This window comes from Anser brachyrhynchus, assembly GCF_964034855.1.
Source record: "Anser brachyrhynchus genome assembly, chromosome: 5".
Classification (NCBI taxonomy): domain Eukaryota; kingdom Metazoa; phylum Chordata; class Aves; order Anseriformes; family Anatidae; genus Anser; species Anser brachyrhynchus.
The window spans coordinates 23,020,684-23,040,999 of record NC_137699.1 but is presented as its reverse complement, the minus strand read 5'-3'; the positions used below and the strand labels follow the sequence as shown (position 1 = coordinate 23,040,999).

The following is a 20,316-nucleotide window of genomic DNA, read 5'->3' as shown; positions in this document are numbered from 1 at the left end:
CACATAGGTTTTTATGGCTTAAGTTCTTTTTGACACTTCCTGAAAAAAAATGTAGAATGTGAGTACAAGCATATGGCTCCTGCCATCAGCGATATAGTATTTGTTGAAAGATATATACGTTATATAGTATATAAAGAAATATATAGTAATTGTTGAAAAGGGCAAAAATGAATGACTTACTCATACTCCTAAGTCACATACTAAGGTTGTGAATACTAAGGTTGTGAATACTACGGTCGTGAATACTAAGGTCGTGAATACTAAGGTTGTGAATATTTGTTCTGTTTTCTGTTTCAATTTTTCAGTTTAATAATAATATTATGTATTAGTGAGTACTTTAAAATATCAGATATAATTTTAGAAGTCTTTTAAAAATAAAAGTACGTATCATTTACTACTTAATTAGCAAAACCAATAGATATGCTGAAATCTCATTGGAATTTTTTTGACTGAAACTTCTTGTTGATGAAGTTTTTAATTTTTTTTTGTAGTTTTTATTTTTTTTCCACAATAACTGCTTTCTGTTTAAAAATCAATAGAAGTTTTAACACATAAACTCCTTTCTCAAGGAAAACATTGAAAGTTGAATCAGAATCCAGAGTACTGTTTTCCTAACGGTGCTATTTTGTTGTATTTTAGATATCTAACCTACCCCAGTCCTCTGTCAGCTCAAGATCTCTGGAAGCATACATCTTTTTCTCTACTAATGTGGAAGCTAGTAGGACATCAAGAAAAATAGGTTTAAAAAAAGCTTTCCTTGAATACAGCCAGCAATACGTGACAAAAAGCCCTAATGTTTATGTGGAAACTATAATTGAAAATTAAAATGGATCATTTTTAGACGTTTTTACCAGACATACTATATTTTAATTTCTCTGAAAACCTCATAAATCAAAAAATTCTCTAAAATAATGACTGTTTTTATAAATATCATGCCTTATTTATAAACATTGTCACCTCTATCAGTGGGAAGAGAACAAGCAATGAAGATTTATTCCTAATTGCAGAAAATTTTAAAATGGCAAAAAATGTAAGTTTCTCAGATGAGTTAAACAGAAATTTTTGCTAAAACACTTAGCAGGATTCAATAGTTTAATGTTTTATTGTGAGAGGAGTTAAATTTATTAAATCGTTACATTTTTATTTTAAGGATGTATTTAACAATTCCATTAATAATAAATGTTTACAGGGGATCCCATGAAAGAACTTTGAAGTCTTTTCAGAGCAAATTATGAAAAATAAACCATTAAGCCTTACTGTAACCACAACTAAAATCGATGACAAAATAATTGATTCCACTGCACATTAAAAATGAGCAAAATATGTTTCATAATGTGGAACTAAGTGATAAAATGTCATGATAGTAAATTAACAGAAAAGCTTACTTCTGAGTTATTCCTTATATCTAGGTGGAGAAACGTTACTTCAAGCATTATTATGCAAGAGCAGGTAATAACACTAATATGTATAGCTTGTGAATAGATTTGGCTATCACAAATAAGTATCTCTCAGACAGTATTGCAAAAAGTTTGCTTGAAAATCAAGACATGATCAAAGCAAGCCAGTTTTAGAAAATTAAAATGCACCAACTAAACAGTGTAGCTGTGAACTTTACTAAAGTTTTCATTTGTGATCATTTTTCATGATGAAACTAACATACAGGGTTTCAAAAACACCTGTACAGTTTTAATTCCATTAAAAGATGAAAGAATTTATGTTCCTAATGTTCATAAATCAGAAAAAAAAAATTTTGTGCAAGTATAGCTATTTTAGCAGTGATTTTTTTTCACTGAAAAACATACAGTACAGATTCAGCTATGTTGCCATAATGTTGCATAAGCCTGCACAGTTTTTATTCTGTTCCCACATGCAGAATATCAGTATTCATACATTAAGTACATGATCACAATACAAAATATAGTAAAATGCTCACCTATAATACAACTTTCCAAGTGGTTGTTGTAGTCAGCGTTTTTTTCTGTAGTGAAAAGCAACACTAGGTTTGTTTTTGAAAAAAATACTAGTTTATGCCCATTGATTTCTTTGCCTGTAATGAAATAGTCTCCTCAAAGAATAAAAATCTCACAGGGTTGTTTATGGAAAAAAAAAATATCTATATACATATATACACACACATCGTATTTTTAGGTATGGGCAAGGAACAAATGAGAAACTGAAATGGATCACAGTTTTAGCATTTTATTGTGGTAAATAGGAGTACATAATTTCTGGAAGCCAATGAATGGACATGTTTCTGTGAGGATAAAAAACAGAACAGAACGATGACGATGGGTGCCTCTTCCAGTCAACAACCTAAGATGAGCAGAAGGAAAAGAATTATTTAGCATTGTACCCATTGTACTTTATATTCAATAGTAATGATTAGAAAACCTATATTGAAATTGGCTAAACAAAAAATAAAATAAAATAAAGAGAAAGAAAGTCAAAGAAAAGCAATTTGTTAAAAATTGCGGGATTTCACTTCAGAAAATTTTCTTCATTTTTTTTCTATATGGGAGATTCCCATTGAAAATTATTTAATCAAAAAGCCTTGCCATGGTGTATTATCTTTTTTTCCTTTTCCTTTTCCTTTTCCTTTTCCTTTTCCTTTTCCTTTTCCTTTTCTTTTTCCTTTTTTCATTTTCTTTTCCTTTTCCTTTTTTCATTTTCTTTTTCTTTTTCTTTTTCTTTTTCTTTTTCTTTTTCTTTTTCTTTTTTTTCTTTTTCTTTTTCTTTTTCTTTTTCTTTTTCTTTTTCTTTTTCTTTTTCTTTTTCTTTTTCTTTTTCTTTTTCTTTTTCTTTTTCTTTTTTTTTCTTTTTCTTTTTCTTTTTCTTTTTTTTCTTTTTCTTTTTCTTTTTCTTTTTCTTTTTCTTTCTTTTTCTTTTTTTCTTTTTTCTTTTTCTTTTTTTTTCTTTTTTCTTTCACTCTTTTTATTTTCTTTTTTCTCTTTAGAAGTTCATCATTTCTGGGGGAAATTTTTGTAATAATGTTGTGCCAATAATTTCTACCAGTTATCACATAAATGCAGAAACAGGAGTGGAATAATACAGTACAAGAGCTAAAACACCAAGACTAGCTCAGGGCTTCCTAAACAGGATAATTAGTACTAGTCAGTATGAGTAAAAATAGTGTAATTTAGCCAAAGTCAAAATTAAAGACTTAAATTTAAAGAATTAAATTTCACCTTATTTTGTATAATTTGTAGAATTTTTCCCCTCTTAGAGTACTTCTTGCCACTCTAGATAACAGCCACACTGATCTACAACTATCTGGTTTAGGAGAGTACTGCGTTGCATGTATTCACTAGCCAACCATCAGGAGAATTTTATTTCCTACACAAGAAAGTGTTCAAGTCAGATTTACCATTCTCAATTCTATCCCAAACACCTTTCTGTTACTTACTAAGTAAATTGTACTGCTACTATTAGCAAGCAGCCTCCAGTGATTTCATTGATTCATGCCCACTTAGGTTATGCCAAATTATCTCTGAACATCTATTTCATAACATAGCCTGAAAATAAAGTAAGATTGAGCTTGGAGAAGCATGAGCTAGCACTTTCAGTGAAATTAAGAATTAAAAACAACTTAATTGGGAAGAAAATACTAGTGTCAAGAAGAGGTTTAAAATGTGATAAAAGAAAACAAATTCAGCTACAGGATAAAACAGTAGTCAGAAACAGACAGTGAAAATTGCCTGTGGATGTTAGAGTTATGGATGACAGGGTTTATCTCAGCCTGGGATAGTACTCAAGTCTGGAGCACCATGACACATCACTAATATCCACAAATTAGCTGAAGAAAAAACAAATACTATTGGTAGGTAATTGACGAAATTGACTTCTGTGAGGAGATTAAAGGAGATAAATTCATATCATTTTTCTAAGTGTTTAGTCTGGAAAAAAATGTAGAATATTGTAACTACGTATTGTAGGTGGATTTAAGCACAGAGGAAGGAAAGGGATTATTTCAGGTGGCACAAGAGACCAGAAACACCTGAAGACATAATAGCTGACATTAAGAAAATGGTAATTTCAGATATACATTAGAAAATACTTTCTGATCCACTAGACTCTAATAAAGGAGACTATTGAAATCCTGACTGGTTAAGAAATTTAGCAATTAGACTGGAAGAAGTAACAGAAAATAAGATGGGAAAAACAGTACTTTACCTGCAAGAGAATTGATAAAAGCACTATCAGGTCATCTAATTCACCTTAATTTCTATGAAAATTAATGTTTGCTCTTTTCTCTTGGTTTAAGTTTTGCTCATCCAGTCATGACACCTCTTAAATATCTGGACCCAAAAACGTCTCTCATTCAGGCAGCAGTGCCTCAGAGCTATTCATACTAATTAGCCGAGGTCATTTAAATACATTTTGCATGAAGCACCTTAAACTCAGTGTGCCATTTTATGTATTTATCAAATTACTAATCAATATGCTATACCACAGTTACTACTGGGCCTTGAGCTACACACAGAATGCTACGTGAATTCAAATTGTGCAAGCTGCTGTTTGCATAAATGAAATTAAAGCGTATGTAGTGGTCATTATTCACAATACAAAAGAAATGAAGAAGTAGTCTAAATGCAGTACATGCTGCATTCTGTATTTTAAGTAAATCTCAACTGTGTTGTTTTTTTGTTGTTGTTGTTGTTTTCTTTAACAAATCTTCTATTAAACTAGCTTCAATTTCACTTTCTTTCTCCAGCATATTACCTCTACTGTATTGGTAAAGTAATTTATTCCATCCTCTGTGGAGAGCCTGGATCTCATTTGCCAGCATATTTATCTTTCCTGCCACTGCACTGTCATTCATCTGCAATCTCCACAGAATACCAGACCTGTGCAGAATTTCAATTAGGATTGATTCAACTAAATCCAGGCCACAGAACTGAGGCTGACAGGGTGACCCCCTGAGAATTTAATATGCTGAGTTAACAAATAAATAAATAAATATAGGAAAGAAAGACAGAAAGAAAGACAGAAAGAAAGACAGAAAGAAAGACAGAAAGACAGAAAGAAAGAAAGAAAGAAAGAAAGAAAGAAAGAAAGAAAGAAAGAAAGAAAGAAAGAAAGAAAGAAAGAAGGAAGGAAGGAAGGAAGGAAGGAAGGAAGGAAGGAAGGAAGGAAGGAAGGAAGGAAGGAAGGAAGGAAGGAAGGAAGGAAGGAAGGAAGGAAGGAAGGAAGGAAGGAAAAAGAATGAAAGAATGAAAGAATGAAAGAAAGAAAGAAAAAGAAAGAAAGAAAGAAAGAAAGAGAAAGAAAGAAAGAAAGAAAAAGAAAGAAAGAAAGAAAGAAAGAAAGAAAGAAAGAAAGAAAGAAAGAAAGAAAGAAAGAAAGAAAGAAAGAAAGAAAGAAAGAAAGAAAGAAAGAAAGAAAGAAAGAAAGAAAAAGAGAGGAAAATACAAAACAGAAAAACAGCAGAACTTTAACAGCATATTTCATTAAGTCCTCTATACACTCAATTTGATCTAGCTCACATTAGGTTTTTTTCAGACTCTGTATTGTGTGGGCAAACTGTTTTACAGTAGTTTTGATAACCACAGGAAAAAAAAATACCTTAAAAATCTCTACTTCTCTTTTGAGGTCCAGTTAACTTAAAGCCAGACAACTTGTAATGAACAGAAAAATGATTTCCACAGCTACCTTAAGCTTTCTATTCTGTATATGTATACATCAAAAAATCAACACAGTGTAAGTATACAGGTAAAATAGTTCTTTTCTTGGGTTCTTGATTTGACAGACTTACAGTGGTTTTCACCATAATTGACAGACTTCATCTGCTTGCCAGTTAAATGGCCTAAAAGAATTTCTTAAATAATTTGTGATTACTATGACAGTTTTGTGGGTTTAAAGACTGTTCAACTACAGAACAGTAACCTGAGAGGTTCTTTTTATCTCTACTATGTAGGTACATAGTATTGAAGTCTCAGTTTTATATTAGCTGCTGTAAAAAACATGACTTCTTCTTTAATTGTACACCAGAAGTGGATGTAAGTAAATACTGCCTTTTACTCCAAAATATTACAATAGAAAATAGAAATGATAGCAATTCCACATTTAATTATTTTTGTTGTCAACAAAGAATTCTCTTGAATATATTTTCCCTAAAGATCATTTTTTTACCATTGGAAAATATACAGCTATAAATTCCCACATAAGACAAGATAAGAACATACATATGAAATCAAATATAAAACCAAACATAGGAATTAAAAAGAAAAAAAAATAGAGTGGGAAAAATATCAGCACACGCACATATTTGTGTTAAATAAGACACGAGTCAGCTGGAACTCGATGAAATAATTGAGACACTGATACTGATATTTGTGCACACAGATACCACCACATCAATGAGTGTGGCATAAGCAAAGAACTGAACTGATATTTGCTTTTATTTTTTCCTACTGTGTTAACATAAATAAAGCAGAAAATATTTCACATATGACAAATATTTTATAATTTTTACCAGCCACACTTACAAATTTATCAGTGTATCATTATTACTATGAAGGAGAGGTACAATGACCATGAATTAAAATTCATTATCTACTCAAAGGGTCAAGAATTCAGTCACTATAAGGTAGATTTCTTTCTGAAATTTGGTCACAAGATCTACACATAACTACATTAAAAATGAAGCTGCATTAATACATAGTTTATTGCATTAGTAAAATAGATATGTGTCTTTAGTCTATAAGCACAGTGTGGGGTAGTATGGTTACACAAGAAATTGTGCTCCAGATATATTCTTCGACCATCACTTCTTTTCATGATTCTTCCAAGGTACCAGTTATAACTGTAACTGATTAGAATTTTTCTCCAGTACAACATATGTTGTGCAACCAGCACAAAGTACATTTGGAAGTACATACGTTTTTCTTAGTTCTTTTTCTTCTTTGTTCTTTCTTTGGGGAACAGCTGCAGTAATACAGGTGTATAACTACACTCCTTTTGGACTCCATTCAGATACAACAAAGAATTGTACAGTATGAAAATTTAATAATAACAATCAAATACAGTTGAAGAGGATGCAGGGTAATTTTACCTTCTTTCTTCCTTCATTTCTCTAGTTTTGATCTCTCTTCACTAATGATAAACCAAACTTTTCATTTTGGGGCATTTATCTGACTAACAGTACTTTGTTCCCCACTTTATAATCTGAAATTAAGATCAGGTGGTCCGATTCAGCAGTTTAGTCCAGTCTGTAGATCTAGCTCTTATTTTTAACAAATGCCCCCTATCAAAAAGCCTCTGCATCATAGAATTATGATATTAAAGACCAAGGAAGAGGGAAGGGAGCATAAGAGGGAAGAGACTATTAGAGTCCATCTGGGGAAAATGTTTCCCCAGAAAAGTTACTATGTGCTATAGAGAAAAGGAATAATAAAATAAAATAAATAATAAAATAAAGTAAGGAAATGGTACATTAAAATGTCAAAATAATAATAAAATTCAGGTAAGGTGTACCTTACCAAACTAGCCTCCGAATGCAAGATCATCTTCAATCGGCTTTATAAAACAATAATAAATTGCTATGTGGATGCAAATGAAGAAAAAGGAGTAGACTCTATGACACTGGGAAAACAGATCAACAGTAATGGTTCTTATTAGGAAAAGGATGTGATAACCGGTGAATACACACCAATAGAGGAACTCATGAAGGTAGTCAGTCTTTGCTTATGTGATAGGTTAGTTTTAATACAAGGCTGTAAGAACACGTCTCTAGCTCTTGTACTTGAAGTATCTTAAGTATTTACCTAAGTCTATAGATTCAGAGAATATAGGAGAGTAATATTTGTAGTATACTAGCTTACACTAAATAGTATATAGTATGTTAGTATACACTAAACTTTAAGTGCTTGTTCATTTCTCATGAAGTGCTTTTCTAAATAGCTAAATGTTTCCTGATTCTAGACCTAAAACTGAATAGCATAATTCCTGGAAAATTAGTAATGATACATAATCCCAGAATAAACATTGGAGTGATCATTTTTCAATATTTTATGGTATGTAATTAATAGTAATAGTGACAGTGATAATAACTACTTTCCCACGCAACTTAGTATAAAGTATATAATCTTCTGGATTTTAGACTGAGAATACAGGTCGAACACATTTTCTGCATATCTAAATGATATCCGCAGGCAAATTTTCTTTATCAGACTACATGTAATCAAAAGAAATTACTCTAGATATGCAAAGAAATCATTCTAAGCAGCATACTTAAAATAGATGATAGACTTTTACTCATAAAATGGACTGCTGCAAACAGAAAGGACTGGTCAGACAAATGGAAATAAAAGATCAGAATTGAATTCTGTCCTGTGTTTGAATACTAGTGATAGCTCAAACCATTAGCTCATAAGTAAATGGAAATATTGTTGAACCAAAAATATTGTGAGATATAAGACAAGATCTGTTCACCATTTAAAAACATCAATCTGCAAACATTTTTCTTCTAAGAAAAGCAAAATATTATTCTTTTTTTCCCCAGTGTCCTTTCTTTTTTAAATACAGACTGCAATTTCATCTCTACTTTTATCACATCAAGCAAAGAAACACTTCACTGTGTTCCCTATATTTTGTTCTAAAAATATTGCAGAGCTATTGATGGTGGAAATTTTGGCTGTTCATCGACTAGTTTCTTATCTTATGACATAACACTATATATGAGAATGTTGTGGTTTAACCCGGCCAGCAGCTAAACACCACACAGCCGTCCGCTCACCCTCCCCCCTCCCTCTCTGGGATGGGGGAGAGAAACGGGAAAGTGAAGCCGGTGAGTTGAGATAAAGACAGTTTATTAAGACAGGAATATAATAATAACAATAATAATAATAGTGATAATGATAATAGTATTAATAATAATAATGTGTAAGAAACAAGTGATGCACAATGCAATTGCTCACCACCCGCTGACCGATGCCCAGCCTATCCCCAAGCAGCCGGCCCCCCACCCCGGCTAGCCACCCCTATATATTATTTAGCATGACGTCAGATGGTATGGAATACCCCTTTGGCCAGTTTGGGTCAGCTGTCCTGGGTCTGTCCCCTCCCAGTTCCTGCTGCACCCCTAGCCTGCTCGCTGGCAGGACAGAGTGAGAAGCTGAAAAGTCCTTGGCCTGGTGTAAACACTGCTCTGCAACAATTAAAAAATCAGCATGTTATCAGCGCTCTTCTCATCCTAATCCAAAACATAGCACCCTACCAGCTACTATGAGGAAAAATTAACTCTGTCCTAACTGGAACCAGGACAGAGAAGATTTCCTTTATTTATTTTGCCACTCATGGTCATCTCAGAATCAGCTTGACACAAAGTCCCATCACTGAAATAACCCTAATAAGTATCTTATAAACCATTTAATTTTTTGTCTGTATGGAGAACCCTAGATTAGAACAAACCCATTCTTTAGATCCTACACTTACCTATCTTAAAAAATATCACCAGTTCTGAAATCTATATGGAAAACCACGTGATTCCAAAATTCCTTTAGATAGCTTTTAAATGCTGTAGATGGACTCTGATGAGAGGAAGGTTTCACCTTGTCTTTTACCTTCATTTTACTTGCTTGCATTTTTTTTAACCTACTGTATTTTTGTATTTGTATTAAACTTATTATACCCTTTAAAATTACTAACTTAAGAATCAATCCCAATGACTTTTCTTACAAATACTTAAGGAAGGAAAAGAACTGCATACATAGGTCTTCCCTGTGTTATTCACAATTTTCTCTCCTTTCTAGTAATGTATTTTGGTCTTTCAATTTATTTATACAATTTTTATTATTACTTTTTAGTGCTTGATATTACTTCTTTTGACTTATTTTGTCTGATTGTTCTACTGTTTTTATTCTATTACCTTACATTCAGCTCTTTTCCATTCTTGTGCATTTTTTTTCTTCTTAAAAGAGATTTGATGTAGCCACATAGATGATTTAATATATTTTCTATGTATATTCTTTACTAGGAAAGTTTGTTGTTGCACTTTTAATAAGGTTGCTTACTTTGACTGACAGCTCTGTTGTACTAGATTTTGTTCCCAAGAAGCTTTATCTTCTTTTCAATGATTTTACTGAGACTTTTTTTGTTGTTGTTGCTTTCAAGGTTTAATGATATCACTTTATTTAAACCATTCAGAAATTTCACTCCTAACTTTACATACTGAGGTAAAAAACCAAAGACAGAAAAAGTAAACCTATATCTTTTCACTTACATCTGTATAGGTACACCTAGTCCTCATCAGCTGCATGTTATATTTCTACTACGGTTGCTATTTTAATTAGGTTTTGACAATATATATTTTATTCCCAGTAATGTAATTTACAAAGTCATTTTTAGATATTTTTTGCAGTTACTCATTGCTGAAAATGGGATTTTCAAAGGCACATTGACCCAGTTCATTTTTCCAAATGAAACTCACTTTCTCATTTGCTGAATGCCATTTTTTTCTGTGTGAAATAAAATCTTTTCAATAAAGAGGAAATACTTCACTTATTAATGTCTATAGCAATAGTATATTGACTTCAGTAGGCCCTGGATTAGGTTGTGGACACAGACAAGTATGAAACACGGGTAATGACTAAGGCTGTAAAGTTTCTAAGTATTTTGTCTACTAGAAATTCTGTTCAATCCTCACACAATTCGGCTTTTGTCCTTTAAGTAGATTTAAAAAGAGCAGTGATTCCAGCAAATGGGCTAGAACTATTCCAGCAATCCACAATACCTTGAATAATATAGTCACTGCAATATGATGCACCTGGAATGTATGTGCAGCATAAAGACAATGTCTCCTGTATGGAACCAGGTAGATATACAATTTCATTTTACAGCATATCTATGACACTATAAAACAAAAGTAAGCACATTATTCTAGGATGTTCCCACTTATACTGTGCAGAGAGCAGCTGGGGGAGAGGCCAGAATTTTTGCAATGAAAAACAATAAAAGACAACCATTAACTGGAATTAGGCTTTGTTATTTCTGCAGTTTACTGAATGGATTGGTAGGGATTGCTTTTCTTTGAAGATATATTCTACAAAGGACAACACAACTGCAGAACTGTATGATGACATGATCCCACCAGTCATTTGTTCTATACCCAATACTGACTGTATCAGAGCTTCAAGATTCCACAGTTTAGTAAGACTTCATTCCTTTCAGAGTGTACTCTAGGGTACAGATTAGCTATTCCAGTTGATCTGTGAAAACAAGATTTGCGTGTTATCATTTTGCAACCCCTTGACAATATGACCATCAACGGTGAAATTCAAAAATGTCCAAGATGTCAGTTAGACTAGATTATTGGGGGCATATAATTTGCCAGGACTCCACTGCACTTGTCAATAAACCCACACATAAGGAAATATGTCCTCTAATCTCAAATCCTTATATTTCTATTTATAGTAATAGACAAGAGGAGATGCTTTCTGAATTATTAAAAAATAAAAATCTATGTTCCTCATTAAATCAACACTCATCACATGGCAAGTTACTCCCATCCATATATCCATAAACCACCAGATCAAGATGCATATTTTTATAGGCTATACACTTAAGTAACATTTTTTTTTTTATTGAAGACTACCTGCTAGTATATACTGTGAGTTAGTATAGTAAAATAATAATTAAAAAATAATAATTAATATACCCTCAAGAGTCTAGTTAACTCCATATTCAGCTTTCTATTCTAATCATGCCTCACTTGGCTGTTAAAATAAAGTATATGCCTAGAGCAGAATAGCTCTTTTGAGCAAAGTAATCAAAGTATCCATAGTTTAAATTTAAATCTTCTTTGAAACAAACATGTACTTACTTGTCTTGTTTTCAGCCACATTACTGTAACTTAAGCTCGTGTGAATTTACAGCACACAACTACTCCACAATGATTTCCCATGTTGATATTAGGAATACATAATAATGATATAATAAGAACAAATTGAACTTAATCCTTCCCTTGGTAAAACAAAATTCAGTAGGTGTTGTCTTTAAGGGAAAGACCTTGGACAAAAAGAAAAATCTTGATAAATGATTTGCACTGTATTACATGAACTTCTAAAAAGTGGATTGAGTAATATGTGTTCATTAATAATGTATTTAGTGATTCACTGGAAAAAAAAAAAAATGATTTCATATATTATTCACAAATATTATTCAAACATGTCCAAAAAAAGCCCCTGCACAAAATCTATGACTTCAAGTCTGCAGTGTGGTCTGCAGAACCATATTCATATCTCTGTGACTTCTTACTGTTTCTGTTCCAACAGCTTTTTAGGAAATGACTCTTGATAGCTTCTAATTAGTGGGAATCCACTGTAAGATTAAAATCTGTGGGGAAAAAAAAAATTGTCCTTTGTCTTTCAATGTGTTATATTCAGAAAAATTATTTTATGCTTAATACATTTCAGACAGTTCAATTTATCATTTGGTCCTTGAAAGAATTTTTATTTTTTCCATAGCAACAATACCAAAGCAGATCAAATTCATTAAATGATTATTAATAGTGCTCACATATCACTAACTAGAAAACTTGATTTCAAATACTTTACACTTTTGACGGAGCAAAAATGCAAAAAGCAGATTGCAGACAAATATTTTTGTGTTTATTATTCCCACCTCATTTGATGTGAATGGAACTCATACATTTAAACATGTTGATATCTCCTTAATCACTTATCCCTAGGCAAAGGTAGCTAAGACTTACAATGTGTCAAGTATATCCCTCCTAAGCATATATTTTCATGGCTTATGTCAGCTCTAGGTAATGAGTGACCTTGTTATAGCAATGTGTACATGGACAGATTTTCACTCTGAGGACTGCAGAGAATATTCTTTGTATCATTCTGACTTCAAAACCACAGGTAGACTTTTGAGGATGCAGTGTAAAGAGAGACTATGCATAACTTGTCCATAACATATTCAGGTAAAGATGCAGTCTTTCACAAGTTTAAATTAAAGTTGTGGTCCCATTCAAAGACTGTAAAGACAGCTGAAGCCAGCTCCACTTCTAACCAAAAATAATATCTGTTGGAAAATTCTTATGTCAAACTTTGTCAAAAAAGTGTCATTTATACATATATTTATTATCCAGAGAATGACATACTGTTTGTATACAAGACAAAGCTTCCATTCAGAGTGTTATTCTAACCCTTGTCCTTGAAAGAACTACATAGATGCCAGTCTTCCTAAAGAGGAATAATGCTTTTATATTACTTGGGATTACTCACATGCACTGAATTATTTTTAGGCAGAATATATATGTCCTGGTTTCAGTTAGGACAGAGTTAATTTTCCTCCTAGTAGTTGGTAGGGTGTTATGTTTTGGATTAGGATGAGAATAGTGCTGATAACACGCTGATGTTTTAATTGTTGCAGAGCAGTGCTTACACCAAGCCAAGAACTTCTCAGCTTCTCACTCTGTCCTGCCAATGAGCAGCCTAGAGGTGCAGCAGGAACTGGGAGGGGACAGACCCAGGACAGCTGACCCAAACTGGCCAAAGGGGTATTCCATACCATCTGACGTCATGCTAAATAATATATAGGGGTGGCTAGCCGGGGTGGGGCACAGGTTGCTCGGGGATAGGCTGGGCATCAGTCAGCGGGTGGTGAGCAATTGCATTGTGCATCATTTCTTTCATACACATTATTATTAGTAATACTATTATCACTATTATTAGTAGTAGTATTGTTATTATTATTTTCCTGTCTTAATAAACTGTCTTTATCTCAACTCACAGGCTTCGCTTTCCCGTTTCTCTCTCCCATCCTAGAGAGGGAGGGGGAGGGGGAGTGAACGGCTGTGTGGTGTTTAGCTGCCTGCTGGGTTAAACCACAACAGTTTTAGAGTCTAGGTAAACCACAAGCAGATGGCAGACATAAATGTGTGAATAAGCTATCACTAATGTTCAGCGCAGACCTGATCCAGATCTTTCGAAACCCATGGAAGTCAGCTTCAGCTGAAACAAACCATTTTACTTTTGGATTTCCATGTGGTGAAGAATATTTTAACTATTTTCCTCACTCCCATTTCAAGAAAGTCTCACAGTAAAGTGCTAAAAGTGGAAAATAACAAGAAATTAAAGTACATGAAAATCAATTCTTGAATGATTGCTTTATCAGAGACAAGGAAAAATACAACCAGCATAATTAATCATCTTATCTTTAAAGACTTTTAATTAATAGTTGCATATGTTCTTTCTGAATATAGGAAGAAAATATTAACAAGGCCCACAACATTCATATAGGACCTATACAGATGAATTTCACAAATTTCCAAGGAGTCACTCGTTCATATCCCCAACAATATAAGATGGTTTTGATGTTCCAAATATTAGTGGAAGAAAATACCTAATGAGTAATTTCTGAGAAGCCACAGATGACAAAAAGCATATTGCAGAAGGCTCAAAGTTTGATATGAAATATTTAGGTTTTGGTTTTTTTTTTTTCTTTTCTTTGACTGATTGGATAGCTTCCACATGGATGAAATACATACTAAATTATTTACAGATAATTACATCGCTGTATTTTTGCTAAAATATTAAGATGCCATTGTCCCACAGGATAAATTGTGACAGACACTGGCACATCAGCTAATGAATAGCTGTGGGGTAGTGGGAAAAAAGAGCTACCACAAGACCCTGGAATTAGGAAACAGAATGTCTGTAAATAATCCACACTCAAAGAAAAATGTCACTTTTCTTCTCCCCCTCCCTCCTACTAATTACATATAGAACAAATGCTCAACATTTGGTAGATGTTGCTTGAAGGCATTTTTTTCTGGAAATAGTCTCAAGGCCTCCTCCACTCCCTTTTCATTATAGGAAAGTATGACGTAGAAATACTGAATAATAACCTTGAACCAAAAATATTTTCAAATACTCACAAGAGTGGGCAGCCATTTTGGAGAAAAGATATATCACTACAACAGAGGAATGCAGTTCTCATATCATTTTTGTAATTATGGAGGAATGTTTTTTCACATCGCATTGTGAAACAATGAGAGGAACATTCCCAGGAAATATAGACAGATCATCACAGAATCAAACAGCAAGTCTACATTTTAAACAAATATTTAAACATTAAATCTGCTATAATTTGCCAAATCTCACCTTCCATTTCAATTAATAGAAATAAAACTATCTGGAATATTTATGCTGAAAAAAAAAGTACTTGAAAATTATTAAAAAGTAAAAATTAGCAAGACTCTCAAATATTATTATATTTTCGAGAAATAGAAGAAAAAATCCTTACGCCTAGCATTATGGGATTGAATATAGTCCAAAGGTGTCCTGCAAAATAAGGTACCCACTTTCATAGGACACACCTGTGGTTCTTGAAAGGGTGAAATGTATATCATTTGTAAGAAAACACTCCTCATAACCTCAGGCTGTGATTCTGACAAACCATGTATTTTGTTGTTAATTAAAGGATTTGTATGGCCTCACCTTACAATTAGTGATAGGAATCTATCTTTAAGACACCAGACTGTGCCACGTATCTAACGTAACAGTCACCAGCATGTTTATAGCCCTAGTGAATTACAGTTCTTCATTTTCTTGGCTGCATTAGGCAAAGTATTGCAAACAGGTCAAGAGAGGTGATCCTTCCACTGTACTCAGCATTGTTGAGGCCACACCTGGAGTGCTGTGTCCTGTTCTGGGCCCCTCAGTACAAGAGAGGCACAGACATGTTGGAGAGAATCCAATGTTGGGCCACAAAGATGATTAAGGAACTGGAGTACTTCTCCCATTAGGAAAGTCTGAGAGAGATGGAACTTTTCAGAGAAGAGAAGATTCAGGGAGGATCTCATCATAAATACCTGAAGGGAGGAAACAATGAAGATGGAGTCAGACTCTTTTCAGTGCCTAGTACCTAGTACCTAGGACCTAGGACCTAGGACCCAGGACCTAGGACCTAGGACCTAGGACCTAGGACCTAGGACCTAGTGCCAGGACAAGAGGCAATGGGCACCAACTGGAACACAAGAAGCTCCATCTAAACATCAGCATAGTCTTCCTTACTGTTCAGGTGATAGAACACTGGCACAAGTTGCCCAGAGAGGTTGTGGTGTCTCCCTTCTTGGAGGTCTTGGAGGTCTGGACATAGTCCTGGATAAATGTAAAAAGAAGCCTATAATTCCCCCTGGGAATCAAAGTATCAAAGTAAATTAGTTACATAACACCCACCTATTCCTTTGAAAACATCCCTCTTACTAAGATTTTTATAATAATGAGTTATACTAATGTGAACAGTGTTAATTATTGTTCTGAGTAGACTCATAAGTTTGGGCTGAACTGTATCACAACATAAAGTTAATACAAGTCACCATGGAAAAACAAAGAGAAAAAGTAAACAGGCAAAATATAGTAAAAATTCATACAACTTTCAAAATAATACAAATGTTGTAAGGTGTTTCTTACAGAAGCAAATTTGAAGAGAGATACTGGTGCCTTTGCCACCCAACTCCCCCCCGCCCTCACCCCCCCCCCCCCATTCAAAGGCAAGCAATATCTCTTTACATTTGTTTCTGTACATGAAAAGGTACTTTGACCTGGGTTTCATGATGTTTTATTTAGTTTTGGGACACAACCTGATGTGACACAATAAAATGTGATATGTCTGTCAATTTTACTAAAGCAGTGGGAATGAGTAAATATTCATGCAACTTGAATCTTTTTCTGTTATCTGTTCCTTCTGAATACACAGCTATTGGCATGTCCCTTCATGAGCAACACAAAAGAGCAGTTGATGTCCCATGGAGCACTGGGAAAAAATAAAAAATAAAAGTTTGGAAACAATTCTGCTCAAATTCAAAACTTAAGAATTTTTGGCCCTTGTCTAAGCTTGAAAGAATGACAACATAACTGTCTCCTCAGCTGACAATTGTGGTGCATCTCAGTGTTTTATGACTTCAGTTGAGCATAAAGCAGCCAGAACAGATTAGTTTTGAAGACAAAAAAGATTCTTGTCTGAGGAAAGAAAATGTTACAGAAACAGCAAGATATGCAACTAGAATAGTTTCTAATTACAGAGCCAAATTCACTGCCAGCTTTTGCAAGAAAGAGTTTTCCCAATAGTTGACAAGTAACTTCCTGGCAGCCTTTACCACAGCATTCTTAACACTGGCTAAAAAATGAATGATCCTCTACTTTAGTTAAAACTCCCAGAAAGGACAGCAGTTCAAGCGTCTTCTAGTCTCTTAAATTGATACTTTCCAAGCTTTGTCTCTGCTGTCAAAAAAGTGAGATTACACTATAATACATACATTAGCTACTTTGCTGTGAGTCCTCGGGGAGGCCAAACACTGCAGTTTTAAATGAGATAAACCAGCGGTGAGAAGTGTTGACATCAACTATATCACAAAGAAGATTGCAGACGTGTGACCTTCACTGTGAATTCCCGGTGAGATGACAATGGCCAGTTACCTTGTCACATCTCTACCAATTCCAACCTTGTGCTGCTGATGACACAGCACAGGTCACAGTCTGAGACAGGATGAGTTTTAAGCAAGACTGTCTGAGCCCTGGCAGACAGGGACTAAGGCTCATAAGAAGGAAGAAGCCAGGCTGGAGAGAGTAGCAAAGCAATAAACTAATGTGAGGGGAGAGCTATGCCCAGGCCTTGCTTCTCTCCCTCCTCTTTTCTGAGTCTGCCATTAACTCCTTGAAATATAGTTGATCCCACTGGTTGAGCACAGTCTAGTCTTTATATCACTTTTATGAGTAAGGTATAAAGATACGTACATAGTTTTCTTCCTGCTGTTTGTTTTCAGACTTTTAGCTAGCTCAAGCAATCTTTTAGAAGGAACATTTCTGAGATACATTGAGAACTGGAAATTGATATCCTGTCTGAAAGTCTATTTGTACTTTTGAAGAATCTCCCTTCAGAACTGAGGAGATAGAGCAGGATTTTGCTACATTTTCACTGTTTTGAAAATGTGACTCAACATGTATATGCTCAATATCTTCTATGTCATCTTCTAACCTGGCAGCTTAGTAAAATGGTAAAAGTATTAAACACAGTCAACCTGTAAATTTCATTACCACAAATGTAGAGGAATATACCCTGAATTAACAAAAGGGAAAGAGAGGAGAGAATGCACAGGTAGAAGCATAATCAGGACTTGTTTCAAGTATGTACTAAAGTTCAGCCTGAGATTTACTTGTCAGCATCACCAATAAAAGGGATAATTAATGAAGCCTGCATTTAAGAGATAAAGGACACTGTTGAATTTTGTTAATTTTCTTGGAATAAGAAGCAATAGTAGAGTAACGAAATTGAAGTTTCTGCTAACTTTAAATTCTTTCCAGCTATTTCTCTTTTTGTATAAGAACAATTGCTTGAAAATATTAAAGACTGGGAACAAAAAGAACCAAAGATGACAGAACAGAGTGGTTACTCATTATTTATATAGTCAGGAAGTCTGTTTCCACTTTGCAAGTTCAAGATAATTTCTCATACAAATAATATAATAAATCCACCATTTTGATTTCATTACAATCAATAAGGACCATATTCACTTCAACTAAGTGAAGAGACTCTGTCGAATCACATTTGTTTTGATCAGGTGGTATTTTAGAAGATTTTTGATACTGACCATTCTTTTGCAGTTAATAGTCTTTTCAAATTCATACATCACAAATAGTTTTTTTTCAAATTCATACATCACAGCTTTTGTGCTTGATGAACTCTCAGTTAATGTTCACCAAAACAGATAGATCATATTTTCCACATTGGCCAACAGTGTCAGCCTATCCTTGTGCTACACACACATTTCACACATTTTGTCTCAATTTTATACATTAGTTGATCATGGGAGTGTTTATGGTCTAAACTCAGCAAAACAGACTGTGCAAGAACAGCTTTTATGACAGAAATATGAGCATGAGCAGAGTACACAAACAGAGCACCCAAAACTCTTTTGTTCAGTACTGATCAAGTTGAAGAACCATCATCTGGATTTAAACATAACTGGAGAACCTCAAGGACACTTTTGAAGCAAAGACTGAGTTGGTTTCAAAGAAGCATAAAACAGTATGAAAATTTTTAACAGTAGAAAGAGAACTTTGAGGAGAAACAACAGCACTGTTCACAGCCACCCCTCAGTGCCAAGATGAGCACTGTCCCCATGGGACACTGGCAGCAGTTGGCACCCAGCTAGGCATGACATGTGAGGATCCGCAACCAGGTGTGCCTGCACAACATACGGGATATTGGCTGGGAACAGAGAACAGGAGCACACTCATCTCTGAGAGCAGGGGTGTTCAAAGGAGGGTAAGGTGCCCAGCCTGGAGAGTGGGCCTGCTGGTAGCCCACACCACCAATGATGGAGAGAGGTGACAGGGAAGGTGATATGATGGCATTAGATGGTTGTTTAGAAGGTTTATAAGATTGCTTAGAAATTCGTAATGTTTATAAATGCCTTGTAAGTATGTTGCATTTTGATTTGTCTGTTGTACTGCTGATATTGAACCTGAATATGTAGTTCATTACCTGCTTGTTAATTACATGTCATTGATAAATCAATGGACCATTCTGATCAATATTAGTTTTAAACTGCATGAGCTGAGCAGTTTTTTTTCTGCAACAGCTGATTGCTTCCTGTCTGTTCCAAACAAGCAAGGCAATGCAGATGGTAACTTGTACTAAACAGAATACTGATATTTAAAATTTGATATTTAATATCTGAATATCCATTCATTATGAAAACCGTATAATTTTTTTTTTTTACAAAAGTATTGTGACACTAAGCAGAGTAGCTTTATCATCATTGCTAAAGGACAAAAGTACAAGGAACTAATTAGGTTAGCAATTTTCTCAGAAGCTGTGAAAGATATAAATCCCATTCATAATCCCACATCAAATCCTAATCAGTGAACTATTCTGAAAGGCAGTAATTTACTATAGACCCGATACTTACTATCGTAAATACAATATTATTTTATTTATTTAAATTTATTTGAAATACAATAGTATTGTATTTACAATACAATAACATTATCAGTGAGATATGCTGCAAGTGAAAGATGTTTCTGCTTTGGGCTTTTTCCACCAACCAGTGTTCAAATCAACACTTATAGACTGTTATGATGACTTCCTCAGCCTTCTGAAAGATGAGGTTACCTTTTACTCCTTGCACATCCTACTTACACATGAAGCCATGATGACGTAAACTGCATGAACATACTGGGCATATTTTGGAATCATACTGTGCAGAAAACTGATTTTTTAATTAGTCAGACAGGTAAAAATCAATAATTCATCCTTTGGGTAGATTAGACACTTGTTTTTCTTTTTCCAATGAAAAAGTTTATT

At 34.0% G+C, this 20,316-nt stretch overlaps 1 long non-coding RNA gene across 2 annotated transcripts in view; it reads right to left on the bottom strand.

Annotated features, from left to right (window-relative positions):
* Window positions 1-9,064: 9,064 nt before the first annotated feature.
* LOC308196724 overlaps window positions 9,065-20,316 on the bottom strand; it is a 45,491-nt gene continuing 34,239 nt past the window's right edge. For both annotated transcript variants that reach the window (XR_013952366.1, XR_013952367.1), the window contains 2 exons: window positions 16,023-16,109; window positions 9,065-15,820 (listed from right to left, as the gene is read on the bottom strand). This is a non-coding gene — a long non-coding RNA (uncharacterized lncRNA). The remainder of the gene's footprint in view (window positions 15,821-16,022; window positions 16,110-20,316) is intronic.